General features: G+C 37.3%; 1 long non-coding RNA gene across 4 annotated transcripts; it reads left to right on the forward strand.

Moving 5' to 3' along the window:
• Positions 1–482: 482 nt before the first annotated feature.
• LOC110049482 (uncharacterized) lies at positions 483–13,725 on the forward strand. 4 transcript variants are annotated; one of them, XR_016209446.1, is made up of 7 exons: positions 483–974; positions 1,071–1,131; positions 1,439–1,509; positions 1,801–1,879; positions 3,182–3,279; positions 7,985–8,056; positions 10,571–13,725. It is a non-coding gene; the product is annotated as an uncharacterized LOC110049482 (long non-coding RNA). The 4 variants fall into 4 exon arrangements; XR_016209445.1 differs by lacking the exon at positions 10,571–13,725 and having other exon boundaries at positions 7,985–9,282; XR_016209448.1 differs by lacking the exon at positions 10,571–13,725 and having other exon boundaries at positions 1,473–1,509; positions 7,985–9,282.
• Positions 13,726–14,377: the final 652 nt, after the last annotated feature.

Here is a 14,377-nt window from a genome sequence, read left to right on the forward strand (position 1 = left end):
CAGATTACCTCGCGCCTAAACAGTTCGGAATGTTCGGATGCTTTCGTGTTTGCGTCGAGTTCCGTTTTCACTTGAGTCCCTATTGCTTGCGCTTGTGCTTGCGCTTGTGCTTGCGCTTGTGCTTGCATCGCTAGTGAAAACTATACCAAAATCCTTGATTTACTCCCCTAAAGCTAAGCGAGATCATGAGCACCCCCAACCTTTTAAAAAGGGCAGACTCCCGGGGAGGGAACGCGGAGACAATGCACTGAGAAGGTCCGGAGACGAACAAGTATTGTGCAATGGTCCCGGGGGGGAGGTACTTTGGGAATTTCTGGGTGGGGATGCGCCGCTGAGGACTCTGGAACCCTTAGCCTATACCAGAGCTAGTTCAGCTGAATTTTGCAAACCTATACTAGAGTAAACTCCCCAAATCCCCTTATCTATCGACACGAGACTGATTTGCGTAAATTTAAACTTGCCGAGTTGATTTTTTAATATTTTTGAGTGGCAATTCCTGGTTTCCTTACTCTAGATAAAATCTTCAACCAACCAGTCAGTTTTGTGAAAAATGATACCCTATTCTAGACCCAAACGCACTGATTTATATACCCCATCCTTGAGTAAACTGCTTGAAAACCATACCCTTCACATCGGCACATACCTATATAGCCCATATATGGCAGTGCCCCCCCCCCCCGGGGGGCAATGGAATAAAGACGAAACAACGGAAGACGGCACTGAAACGCATAAGAGAACTTCCTGAAGGTTATAACGAAGGGAATCACAAAGCAGAACTAACGGGAAAAGCAAGGGATCGCAAGTTGATGCGAATTCGAAAGTCAATCCGTCAAATACACCTCATACAAGTGCTGGGGAGGGGAAGCCAAAGAAAAAATATCCCACAATACCTATCGATCGTCCAACTTGAGAGAATTTTCGCATGTGGTGGCTTCGATTCAAAAGGTTATGTGAAAATGGTTGTTAACTTCTTGGTAAGTTTTAAAATGAGCTTTCTTATCTCATTTTATGAAGACTGTATTAACATATGGAAGTCATATTGTAATCTGGTTACCTTTTCTCGATTCTAGTAATCACAGAAAGAGAATAGAGTATAGGAATTGAGAAGCCGCTATATTGTTTATGCATAAGGTAGGTTGTCTCATTGATTCAAGCAGATTTAGTTTTAGCTCGGGTATATTTTATAAACCAACGTTTGGTTATGTTTCTAATAAGCACGCTGTCATAGGCGAATAGTGCAAATAGTAGTCAACAGTCTTGAATAGTGGCAAATCGTAGCAAATAGGGTACCCAGTATCTCGCAGTCAACCTAGCTCGCACCAACATAGGATGGGATTTTCCCGCCAAAAAGCACAGACGCTTATCAGGACAAAAGGTGTTTCTAAACGTAATTTCTTCTGTTTTAACCACTAAAAAAGCGTAAATACGTCTTTATTAGGTTATCCTTGTGTTTTCTGTTTTCTTAATGTCAGTGATGGACAGCCCTAGCCTGAGTCCGGAGAAGAAAAGGTAATGAATTCACTGAAATTCTGTTGCTTATTTGGATAATTAATTAATGCAGGATATTAGATCTAAAGCGGTGACTATTGATGACTACCTGTATTTGTCACTATTCGCCACTTTTCGTGACTGTTCGCTACTATTCACACTATGTGAGACTATTCGCACTATTTGGGACTATTCGCTATTCACTATTCACGACTATTAACTATTCCCTATTTGGGTTTTCCAGACACCCCGACAACCAAAAAAATGTTACTTTTAATTACTAAAATATGTATATGTCATGCTTTTCCACAGATGTCTTCACTGATGTGTGCGTCATTGTAACTTGGTGCAGGCTACTCCCCCATGGAAACAATTCAGCCGCAGTTGTCTGGTATGTTCAATTTTACTAAAAGAGATTCCTTGTTGACAGTTGACGAACAGTTGTCACACCCATTTATGGTCATATATCCCCAGTGGATGAATGCACAGCTCAAGAAAGCTCTAGCTTCCAGACTTAAAACACTTTTCAACATTTGGAAAAACATCAGGGGAATGACATCTACCCTAGCCTCCATTGTTGACCTTCTTTTGTTTTATCACTCCTCCCCAACAAAAGTTCGCTGAAATGAATGGAAGATCCCTTGCCTTTTGAACATAAAGATAGCTGAAGATTGCATGGATATTTCTAGAGAGATCAGTGCTACATGTATCTCACAGTGTCATAGTCTGGTTCCAGTCATAACTGGAGCAGCCTGTCCTTGGAGGGAACAATTTTCCAGTGTTTACTCATGAATGAGAATTCCAGTGTTTAGTAGGTGTTTGGCTGACCTGATTGAATACATCATGAGGTTTCAAAGTAAAGGCCTACAAATGTGTTGTATGTACCAAGTGTTACAAGTGGCTTATTATTGTAACAATTCAAATAAAAGAAAATATATTAATAAGGTAATAAAAGTTATTTCTGCTTGTTTTAAGTAGGTTAACAATGTAGCTAGTGTACAGTGTCCTTCAGGTCAAGTCCAAGGATTTCAAATGATAATTTTAAATCTGTCAAACACTTAGGGCAAGGCACAGTTATGTTTTGTTTGTGGTGTGTTTTAAAAGTTGCAAAAAGCAGACCTTCAGTACACTTCCAGGATTTGGATGTGTACTGAGATTGGTCTATATGACTAGCCCATTCATTTCAGCAGACCATTGCTGAGGAGGAGTGTGTGATAGCCCAAAAGAGTGTCTCAATTTAGGAGGCTACATTCACCCCAATCCCTTACATGTCCAAGGGTTAACAATTGTGTTTACTGCACCTTTCAATAACATGCAGACTCTAAAATTGAAAGCTCAACCAACAGATGCATTTTTTGCTACCATCAATCAAATGTTCAGCAGCTCCTTCAAGCTATTGACTACTGCCGAGCACTGTTTCGTTGTCTGAACTGTGCTCAACGATTTGATCACTGTGCGCTCGGCAGTAGTTGGGAGCTGGGAGGAGCCGCTGAACATTTGATTGACAGTAACAAAAAACACATTTGTTGGTTGAGCTTTGAATTTTAGAGTGCGCATGCTATTGAAAGGTGCAGTAAGGGTTATACCCTATGAGACTGTGTATAATCATTATACATGGAGGTCAGAAGTAGTGAAGGACAAATACTATCTAAGATATTACCCAGCATATATTTATTATTTTACTTTCTTTCAGAAAAATGTCAAGCATGGAATGAAAAAAGCTAGTAAGAGTCAACTGACCATTTTTGGGGGGAGAAGGCTGTGCAGCTTCAGAAGGCGTTCATTGATGAGGTTAGCTGATTACTTGTACATGTACTGTAGTTTCTGCATTCTAGCCTTTAAGACCGAGTGGGGGACCTCCTTATAAAATTAATGCTTGCTGGAAATTTTAAAAACATCCTTTAGAGGTACAAGAGTACATTTTTAATGTACGGCTCAAGATCATTTTTTACTTGGAAAATAACCCAGCAATTTTTCAAATTGTAGATCAAATTTTAGGAAGAATATGTTACAAAAGCACATCTTTATTTCTTGTTATAGACGACAATAACCATTTTTGTACAATGTTTATGACTCTTCCAAAAATAAATTGCAAAGAAACTTCTTGCTTGTCATGGCTAACTGATTATAGCAATGACACAATATAAATAGTCTAATCAGAACAGAAAAAGGTGCAATGTGTGATGCAGAGTAGGACTGGCACGGGTGCTCATTCCGTGCTTCGGTGTGATTTAAATGGCTGTGGCTAAATGTGGGACAGGGACTTGGGGACTTGGGACTTGAGGACTTGGGACTTGAGGATGTGGGGACTTGGGGATGTGGGGATGCGGGGACGTGGGGAATCGGGGACGCGGGGATGTGGGATGCGAGCATTCGCGGGGACTCAAAACGTGGGACGTAGGGACTTGAGGATGTGATAAACAAACAACACCTGATTTTTGCGCTGAATTTGTAAAATACAATTTTCAGCGGTCAAGTGAAAGGTAATCTAATATGCTGGAGAGTTTGTCAGCAGACCAGTAGTTGATGATCTCCAGCATATATTAGGGACCAGCACCAACGACGACGAGCCCAGAGGACAACGACCGGAATTTAAAATTTCCCCTTACTGTGCTACTACGCATGCTCGACTCGTCATCCATGTGAAGTTCAGGACGTCAAAACGTCAGGTTTGCCGTCCTGAGCGAACATGAGTATGTATTAATCTATTTACGCAGTGTTTCAGCCAGAAAATTTATATCAAACTATTGAAATGAAATTTGGTTATTTATTTAACCTCTTAACTTTGTATTAATTGGATTTTACGGCAGGTTTGATGTAGAAATCGTTGGTAATAACATTATTTTGGGTTTGTCGATTTGTCCGTTGTGAAATTTGCTTGTCAGTGAAAGTAGAAAATTAAATGAATTCAGAAATTGAGAAATGACTCTTTCTTATTTTCTTCTGGTTCCTATCTACATGTAGGCTTTTGCTTATGTTTTTAGGATAGAATTTTATACCGTGAAGGTCGTTTTAGATTGTATCAGCCCAAAACTTCGGCATCATTTATCTCTCCATGTAAAAACCTGTTATGTTCATCCTATGAGAAATCGAGATTTTTCGACATACATTCCTCATGTAAGACTGAAAGTTCGTTGTCATCGATAGTACCGTTTTCGAAGCTCAAACGAAACTGGTCGTGGAGCTTGTGAAAGGAAGACATGACAAAATTTTTTCGATAGTTTTAGGTCAATGTTTGCAAGGACTCGGCTCTATTTACATGTACTTGCACTTGGTTTTCACACCGTGAATGATGTCCTCGACCCAGTCCTACAGCAGTTTTACTCATCGTCATCTCATTCATCATCAGTGCTTAAGGTCCCTATTACTTTTCACTTGACCGCCGGAAATTGTATTTTACAAATTCAGCGCAAAAATCAGCTGCTGTTTGTTTAGCACGTCCTCCAGTCCCTACGCCCCACTTCCTCAAGTCCCCGTGCATGCTTGCGTCCCACGTCTCCGCGTCCCCACGTCCTCAAGTCCCCACGTCCCCGCGTCCCTGTGTCCCCGTGTCCCACGTCTCACGTCCCAGTCCCCAAGTCCTCGTCCCACTTTTAGTCACAGCCGATTTAAATGGCTGCCAAAAATCTCCTCTTGATGAACTAGAAATCAGGCTTTCTTTATTTTGGGCCAGTAGTGGCATATTTTTAAAAGCTTTTTTGATACTTTTCACCCACAATTCATACATCTGTGTCTGTTGAAATCTTGCTAAGTATTTTTAATGAGTGAAGTAAGATAGTGTTGAATGCAGGTGTACAACTCTATGTCCTGCTTATCATGACCAAGTTTTAATCTGCTGCTGCTTTTACCAATGAAAGCTTCACATTACTCTACTCTTAGATTTTAAATAATTATGTTGAGGATCAAGAGCTTTTCCATAACATAGCAAAAAATAGCTGAATATATCTGGATATAGTGCTTAGCATTTGACAGAACATCAAAGTTTCCCTCCTCTTGCCACATGCTTGCGAGGATTTCTCTTTAGAGTCTATTACAATGGAAAAGTAGTTAAATTTTGCAAGTTCGAGTTTCACCTGAATTGGAATCAACACTCGATGTTTCATCAAGGCACAATAAGTTTACATCATTCTGTAAATACTGCTGAGTTTTGTTTGCTTAAGCATCCAATTGTTGTTGTCAATGAATATAAAGAGTGCCCACTGATACATGTTTTGTAGCTAAACATGACCAACTGGACTTCTCCAATTTCATGTAAAAAAAGTAAATTGAACCCATACAATATCTCTAGTTTTTTTTTTACGTTTACCCTAAGTGAGTGAGAACATATTTAATATGTTAGCCGGAAATATCTGAAGACAGCAGCAAAGTTATGGTAGGGCTATTTTTAATCAACGCGAGTATAGAACAATTTCATTTTAATTTGTTGTGTGAGTTCTCAAAACTCCTCGTGACTGTTTCATTTTTGCAGTCTGTCTGAAAAGAAGTTGTAGCATATCAGCACAAAAGATAGTGAAAGAAATCTTTTTCAAGATTTGTTGAAAATTGAAAACACTGACTTGAATTAATTGAACCTGAAAGTGCACAGGCTGCACGATGCAAATATTAAGCTACTTTTTTCCATCAGATTTTCCTTTCAAAAACTTCTACAAAAAATTCACCAAACAAGCAGAAACAAAAGGAAACATCGAAAACAGATTTGGTTAGGACTGAGTATATAATGTTCTGAGCATACAGTGTAGCCACTAACTATGTTCTGAGAAACTCAGAATTAGAAACTGGATACCAGAGTAGAGAGTTTTCCAACAGATATATAGCACAACAATAAGTACTTGTAAGCAGATCTTACTCATTCAAAGTGCAAAATGGAAGTCAAATTTTCAAACTTGAAAAACTCACCTTTTCCCATTCGCTCAAACCAAAAAAATGCGCGAAATAGTTGCTAATTCATATAGATGGGAGTTCCATGGCCCTACTGCGCCCTGTTCTAATTGAATTGCGGCCAAGTTGTGGTGGATTTTAGGGTTATCCTGAACATTTGAGGCAGATGGAGAACAAATTGTCAGTAATAAACAACACTGAGTATTCAGAAATAGGGACAATTATTGTGATTGCAGTTTCTATAAGATGCGTTAATAAAACATTTTTTGTGTGCTGTCAAAAGCAGCATATCAGCCAGAATTTTACTTCACTGAACACCACATGTACAGTAAGTATGAAAGTTGTGATTTCCAGAAATATGATAATTCCAACCAAATGGCATTGCATTGTACTGAGAGGATAACTTATTCAAATTCAGAGGTTTTTATTTTTTGGATGCTAATTTTAGCCCATGATATGTTTTAATTCAATATTACTCTGCAACATTTTTCATTTGGTACTAAGTCATTTGCAATTTGTAGACATAGAAGGGTAAAGATTTTTGACTGCAGATGTTCCTGTCTCGTCTCCCCCCAGGGGGGGACTCCTGTATCAAAAGGACGGGGGTGCTCGTCGGAAATTTTGAAAAGAACCTTTAAGAGGTACATGTACCAAGATCCTGCTTTGTGGGTGTGTTTTGAAATATTTTTCAGTCCTAGGAGGTACATGTACCAATTCTAAAACAACGCATTATCTCCTGTCATATTGTTTTGGCTCAATACCCTAAGAGGTACCACAAAAGCTCCTGCTGTTCACCCCGAGAGGTACCAAGACTGATTTAAATTTTTAATGCCTAAAAGGTATGACAAGCACCCCTGTCCTATTTATATGGGGAGTCCTCCCTGGACTGCTGATCACAATAAACGGAAGATCCCTTTCCTTTTGTTCGTAAGATGATTGCATGGATATTACTATGAGACCAGTGCAACCTCATTGTCATAACAGTGACAGTACCATCTCCAGGACACTGTAGGGCTATCAGCAAGGAGATTTCACGTTTTGAACATGGGACTGGAAGTAAAATCAGCAGAAAACATAAAACGAGTTGCTTTTTAGCCCGGAAGGAAATTTATGAAAGTTAGGTATAAACAGGCATAAAATTTGCTCGCTAGGTTTTCAATTGACCAAAAGTGCCCACATTTTCAGTTTTTCTCCACATGAAAACTGATTTTTACGTAAAATCCGATTTTTACATAAAATCTAATCCATTTTTTAAATTCAATCATGCTGAATGGGTTGATCTCTTTTTGTGTTGTATTGTACTACAGGGCTCCATTAGATTTAATAGATTTAAACTGTTTTAAGTAACGAAGCCTTTTCCTTGTTTGTTACACCAGGCTGATTGAAAATTAACCTTAATGTTATATAAACATGCTTTAAGTTTGCTGGCTGTCAGGTGGAACTTTGTTTACTTTTAACTGTCACGCTGCGTTACGTTGGTCGTCACATTACATTACTTTGGTCATCTCGTAACGCAATCCTGTTAATCAAAATGTTTCATTTTCCCTTTAGAAAAAAGTTGATATTCTTTTTGTAAGGAAGCATTTGTTGATTGTCGTTTTGCTTTATTTTCATGCAGGTTGCTGGATGCTGTGATGCTTAACATGTATCTTCCTCAAGTCAGGATCAACCAAGAAGGATATAGTTAGAGGTAGAATAGAGAACTTAATGAGATTTTGCTTCAAGATTATTTGAGAAGAATTGAAGCTCGAAATTTCATTTCCATTTAAAAATTCAAATAGTTTCATAAGGCAAGCACCATCGTTACTACCATGATTTTGAATTGTCTTGGAAGCCAAAAATATAGGAACAGTTTGTTATCAGTATCACAAAATGCAGACGGCAAAACTGATTCGTACGGTAGTGAGAAGGAGGCCCAAAGGTTTAAGGCAAGAAGTTGGGCTCGTACAAAGTAGAAGCTATAATTTTGTAACAAAGGCTCACCAAGTTCCTATCAACTTGACTAAGTGTTTGTTACAAAATTATGGTTTCTACCATGTACCAGTTCAATTTCTTGCTTTCATCTTTTTTGTCTCTTTTTTACTGCTGTACGGATCTTTCTTCTGTTTAAGGATGGAGAATCTTTTTTACTCTTTTGAATTGTCTGGGAATTAAAAAATTTTAGAGATCTTTGTTTTCAAATCCCTTATGCAAGTAAAATGCTGTGAAATCAAAACTTTGTTGATCAGTTTCTCAAATAGTTTGTGAAATAAAAACTTTGCCAGAAATTTATTGTAAGAGTAAAAAACAATTTCTAAGCCAGTGTTATGTCATTTTTTTTTTCGTAAAAGTTGTTTCCTTGATAACATTGGTTTGACCGTGTTCAATTTTCCCGCCAAAAGACTTAGAAAAAACACGAGCACCAAAATACGCAGGTGCCGTTTTTTTTTTTAAATTTAATAGTTGCTTTAAGTAACTTCTGTTGAAAAATGTTTATTTTTCCCGCCAAAAAACTTAGAAAAAATACGGGTGCCAAAATACACATGCGCCATTTTTTTTTTTTAAATTCAATTGTTGCTTTAAGTAACTTCTGTTGAAAAATTTTTATTTTTCCCGCCAAAATATGCATGCGCCGTTTTTTTTTTTTTTTTAAATTTCTATAGTTGCTGTAAGTAAGTTCTGTTTAAAAATTTTTATTTTTCCTGCCAAAAAACTTAGAAAAAATATGGGCATTAAAATACGCATGCGCCATTTTTTTTTTAAATTTTCTTTATTAGTAAGTAATTTTAAACTTAAAGAAATAATAAACAATAAAATATATTTTTGCTTTGTGTTTGCTCTACTTGATGCTGTTTATTAGTGTAATAACTAGTCAATAAACAATTTTCTTTGTAATCTTTATTATCTTTAATAAAATATTTCAATAAACACACACAATTGTTAAGTGTGAAAATCACTTTTATTCGCCTCAAGTATTGTCTAATTACAAGTTAATTAGTTAATAGAAATCAATTAAATTATTAAAAAGGTGTCACTAAAAAATGTGCCCTATATAGACTTTTGGCGGGAAAATTTGGAAGAATTTGCACAGCGTTTCCCCTGACAACTTTCTGGACAAAAAATTCAAAATGGCTTCCCTTGTAATTTCCCGCCAAAATTTTTTTGAACATCATCTCGTGCAAAAAACTTGAAAGTAAAAACGCCAATTCATTTCTTACGCGTAAAAAATCCGAAAAAGATATTTTAACATAGTTGCTTGTGTAAATCAAGTTTTGAACTGAGCAAATCTCTTCCCGAATACTTTTAGTTTTTCAAACTCTTTTGCACAAGATGATGTCTCGGATAAAAACCTTTTTTCAACCGATTCACGTTTGTAACACAGGACAAATTGAATGAAAAAACTTTGATTTACCCGTCCTGGAATTCAATTTGTTCTTTTTCCTGTGCCCAGACTGTTGAGTTAGATCACATGGATTTACTGGCCACATGTATTTAGGATATTGACCACTTCTTCCCCTAGACTCACAAAGCTCTTGTAGCCAGTAGAAATCGTGATGTCTTAAAATGTTTCAATTTAGGTGAAATCACTTCTTTTGCATTCATACACATTGTTAAAGGCTCTCACTTTGCATGTAGAAGGTCTACGTCGCCACTTGTTTCTGAATTAAGACTTCACTTGAGCAGTTACATGTAATGTTTTTAAACTAAACACAGTTCACTTGAGGATATTTTCATAATTTATTGTAAATGTATTGGTCAAGTGATACACTATGTGGCTAAATGTAATTTAGGCAACGTTTGACTTGAGCTTGTGCTGGTCAGCAGCCTTTCAGGGGGGGCATGCTCTGTGGGCTCTCATACAGGATTTTTCAGCTGTGGAAGAACTTGCAGTTTGCTTTGAGTGCCATTCATGTTTGTAGCATGCTTTTTCACCCTGCCTCCTTTCCTTTCACAGCTGACAGTAAATATACATGTGTGGGTAATAAGTATCTCCGCTGATTCTGTCAGTATTACAGTGCCTGGTGGTTGCTGCTAGCAGTGTTGCCATGGAGACCTGTATGGGCTGCTTGAGGCTCATATCTTGCTTGGCTCCACCTTTCCCAAGGCACCTTTCCCAAGCCTGTAAGGCATGTGTAGTATACAATATTACATGTATTCCTTTGGGTTAATTAAATATTATTTACGTGTAGTTTATAAATATCTTTCATTTGTTTTCCTCCATCAGGAGAAAAGAGCTCAAGTGATAATGTTCTCTGTGACTAGATACCAAGAAACAATTGCGTTCAGTTAAGTATTTGCCCAACTTCATCCTGTATATCACAAAACACTACACTGCTGCAGCCTTTATGTGTAAATTATTGTGAAGTTGTCAAACCCAGAATAATATAAATATGGCCTGGTCCTGTTGCAATTTGTTTTAACTGACTGAGAAAATTTCTTTCCAATTTTTCTGACAGAGACTATTTCAATAAATTATTGTTTACTATTTCAAGTTAGTTAATAAATTAGGGGGCAAGGAAAATTTGATTTATCCATCAATCCAAGACAATTTTATAAAAGAGTGTAAGGTCACACAAATATGGTTATGGTCAGTTCCACCGAAAACTCTACCACAGTTTCTTGATATGTGAAGCATAGACTGGTCCCTCATCCAAATTGCCAGTGCAAGATTTTAAGAAAACCTGTTCAGGAACAATTAGACTGTCTGCAAGTGCTGAATTGATCTTGAGCTTTGTACAGGAGATGGGTGTAAGAACAGCTGGTCCACAAGGTCAAGGGAGCTGGTTCCACCAAAAATCTCTTCCTGAGTTTCTTGATCTGTGAAGCATAGACTGGTCCCACATCCAAATTGCTGGTAGAAGATAAAAAAAAAAGAAACTTGTTTAGGAACAATTGGACTGTGTTCATGGGCTGAATGGATCTTGAACTTTGTACAGGAGATGGGTGTAAGAACTGGCCCACAAGGGAGCTGGTTCCACCAAAAATCTCTTCCTGAGTTTCTTGATCTGTGAAGCATCAATGGGTCTCTCATCCAAATTCCCAGCACAAGATAAAAAAAAACCTTGTTTACGGAACAATTGGACTGTGTTCATGCACTGAATGGATCGTGAGCTTTGTACAGGAGATGGGTGTAAGAACTGAACCACAAGGGAGCTGGTTCCACCAAAAATCTTTTCCTGAGTTTTTTGATCTGTGAAGCATAAACTGGTCCCTCATCCAAATTGCCAGCACAAGACAAAAAAAGTTGTTTAGGAACAATTGGACTGTCTGTATGCACTGAATGGATCTTGAGCTTTGTACAGGAGATGGGTGTAAGAACTGGCCCACAAGGGAGCTGGTTCCACCAAAAATCTCTCCCTGATTTTCTTGATCTGTGAAGCATAGACTTGGTCCCACAAAAAAGGTGAAAAATAAGAACTTGTTTCAGAACCAGCACTGTCTTCATGACTGAATGGATCTTGAGCTTTGTACAGGAGATGGGTGTAAGAACTGGCCAACAAGGGAATTTGTTCCACCAAAAATCTCTTCCTGAGTTTCTTGATCTGTGAAGCATAGACTGGTCCCGCTTCCAAATTGCCAGCACAAGATTAAAAAAAAAAAAAACTTGTTTAGGAACAATTGGACTGTCTGGGTGCGCTGAATGGATCTTGAGCTTTGTACAGGAAATGGGTGTAAGAACTGGCCCACAAGGGAGCTGGTTCCACCAAAAATCTCTTCCTGAGTTTCTTGATCTGTGAAGCATAGACTGGTCCCGCTTCCAAATTGCCAGCACAAGATAAAAAAAAAAAACTTGTTTAGGAACAATTAGACTGTCTGGATGCGCTGAATGGATCTTGAGCTTTGTACAGGAGATGGGTGTAAGAACTGGTCCACAAGGGAGCTGGTTCCACCAAAAATCTCTTTCTGAGTTTCTTGATCTGTGAAGCATAGACTGGTCCCATATCCAGATTGCCAGCGCAAGATAAAAAAAACATGTTTAGGAACAATTGAACTTTTTGCATGCACTGAATGGATCTTGAGCTCTGTACAGGAGTTGGGTGTAAGAACTGGCCCACAAGGGAGCTGGTTCCACCAAAAAATCTCTTTCTGAGTTTCTTGATCTGTGAAGCATAGACTGGTCTTATATTCAAATTGCGATTACAAGACAAAATTGATCTTGAACTCCACATGAGATTGGTGTAAGGACTGACCTGTACAGGAGTTGATTTCATATTGCCTTTGTCTGGTGCCTTTGTTTCCCTGTGTGTAAAAGAAACTGATACTACAAAAGAACAGTTCAAAAATGTCTAATAGATTGTTGCTCTGATTTGAATTTCAACTTTTTGCATTATTGAAACTGATCTTGAGAAAGTTTTAGTTTTCTCTTTTCTTAAAATTCAATTAACTTACCTATTTATTTTTTTCTGACTTCAGTTTTACAACCCAGATAAAATTTGAAAATTTATGTGATGACTCAGCTCACTTAGTATATGTACTATCTTGAGTAGGATTTTGCCAAGTGTTAAATCAATTTTATTCACTGTTTTGATTACTTATTATTTATTTTCTGGCAAATAAATGGCTGGTACTGACCTGCAAACTGAGGAGAAAATTACTAATTAAATAATGATTAGAATTTATGATAATTTATTATCATTAATATTAACAATTTATTGATTAATTAATATTCTTCAAATAAAATGTTTAACCTCCACAGGATTTTAAGACCAAAGGTATTCAACCTTACGACCAAGGATGTTGAACATGACAATCTTTCATCCATTTCACCACAATACAGGTAGTCTCATTTGGAAACTTCAGATTGTCTTGAAATAGGTCTGCTAGGTGTACATATGGAACTAGCCATAATTACTTACCCTTTACCCACGTTCGGTTTGGTTATAACTCAGTCAATCATTTTGTATTCCTTAATGTACATTTTTTTTTTTTCTTTTTTATAGTTTGTTTTATTGATACAAACATATCACAATATTGCAACAAATTACAAAAGTAGTGCAAAAAAGAGGGTTGTTACAAAATAGTCGATAAAAATAGTCGATAATGTATACGATAGTAAATATTACAAACAATATGTCTCTCTAGCTTTGTACAAATGTATATAGCTGGGGGAAAGGGCAACATAGTCACGTCAAGTCATTTGTCTATTTCAAACTGGATAATAAATTTGGATGTGAATTCAGAAGTATCTTGTTTCTTTTGCATTGTTTTGCAAGCATAGTGGTATTGCTTTGCATATAACAGAAGAAGACACAAATCCTTTGTTTGGTTATCAGAAAGATTGGTGTTTGGTGTTGGTAAATTGAGAAAGCATTGTAGCGAGGTTAGGCTGACATTGATTTGGTGTAAACTATTGAACCATTGAAGAGACTCGTCACACAATTTCAAGAGAGATTGACAATCAAAGAATGCATGTTCAATAGAGTCATTTTCACCGCACAGAACACATTTGACACAGTCAGTTATTCCAAATCGATTAAGTTCTTTATTAGTTACTAGTATTCTGTGCTACAACTTGAAATAGAATTGTCTTAACTTATTATCCCGAGTGATTTTATAATTGTTTTGGATACAATTCACCCAATTGTCAGCAACTTCAGGACAGTTTTTCCGCCATGATTTAATAGCAGTAGGTTCTGTTTTGATTTCTTCTACAAAACGTTTATAAAAGTGCTTGCTGAAAGTTTTCTTTAAATTGAGAGTGATATCTTTAGATAGTTGGAAATTGAAGTTTTCGCAAATTGAATTTAGATCCCCAAGGTCCATATGAACTGATACGTAACTTTTGAGATGAGCGGGAATAGCTGAGGTGATTTGGTAGTATTGCAGAAAGTTAACTTTGATGTTACATTCATCGCTGAATTCTTGTGGTGAAAGATAATTACCTTGATTGCTCAGCAAGTCTTGCACAAAAGGAACATTACTATCCCGCCACGCCTTCCAAAAGACCGATTTGTTTTCTATAGTTATATCTCTGTTGTTCCACAAAATGAATTCGCGTTTCAAGGGATCTTCGTAATTGCTACGCAGTTCT

This window comes from Orbicella faveolata, unplaced genomic scaffold, assembly GCF_042242905.1.
Source record: "Orbicella faveolata isolate gen_17 unplaced genomic scaffold, um_ofav_v1 contig_27, whole genome shotgun sequence".
NCBI classification, from domain to species: domain Eukaryota; kingdom Metazoa; phylum Cnidaria; class Anthozoa; order Scleractinia; family Merulinidae; genus Orbicella; species Orbicella faveolata.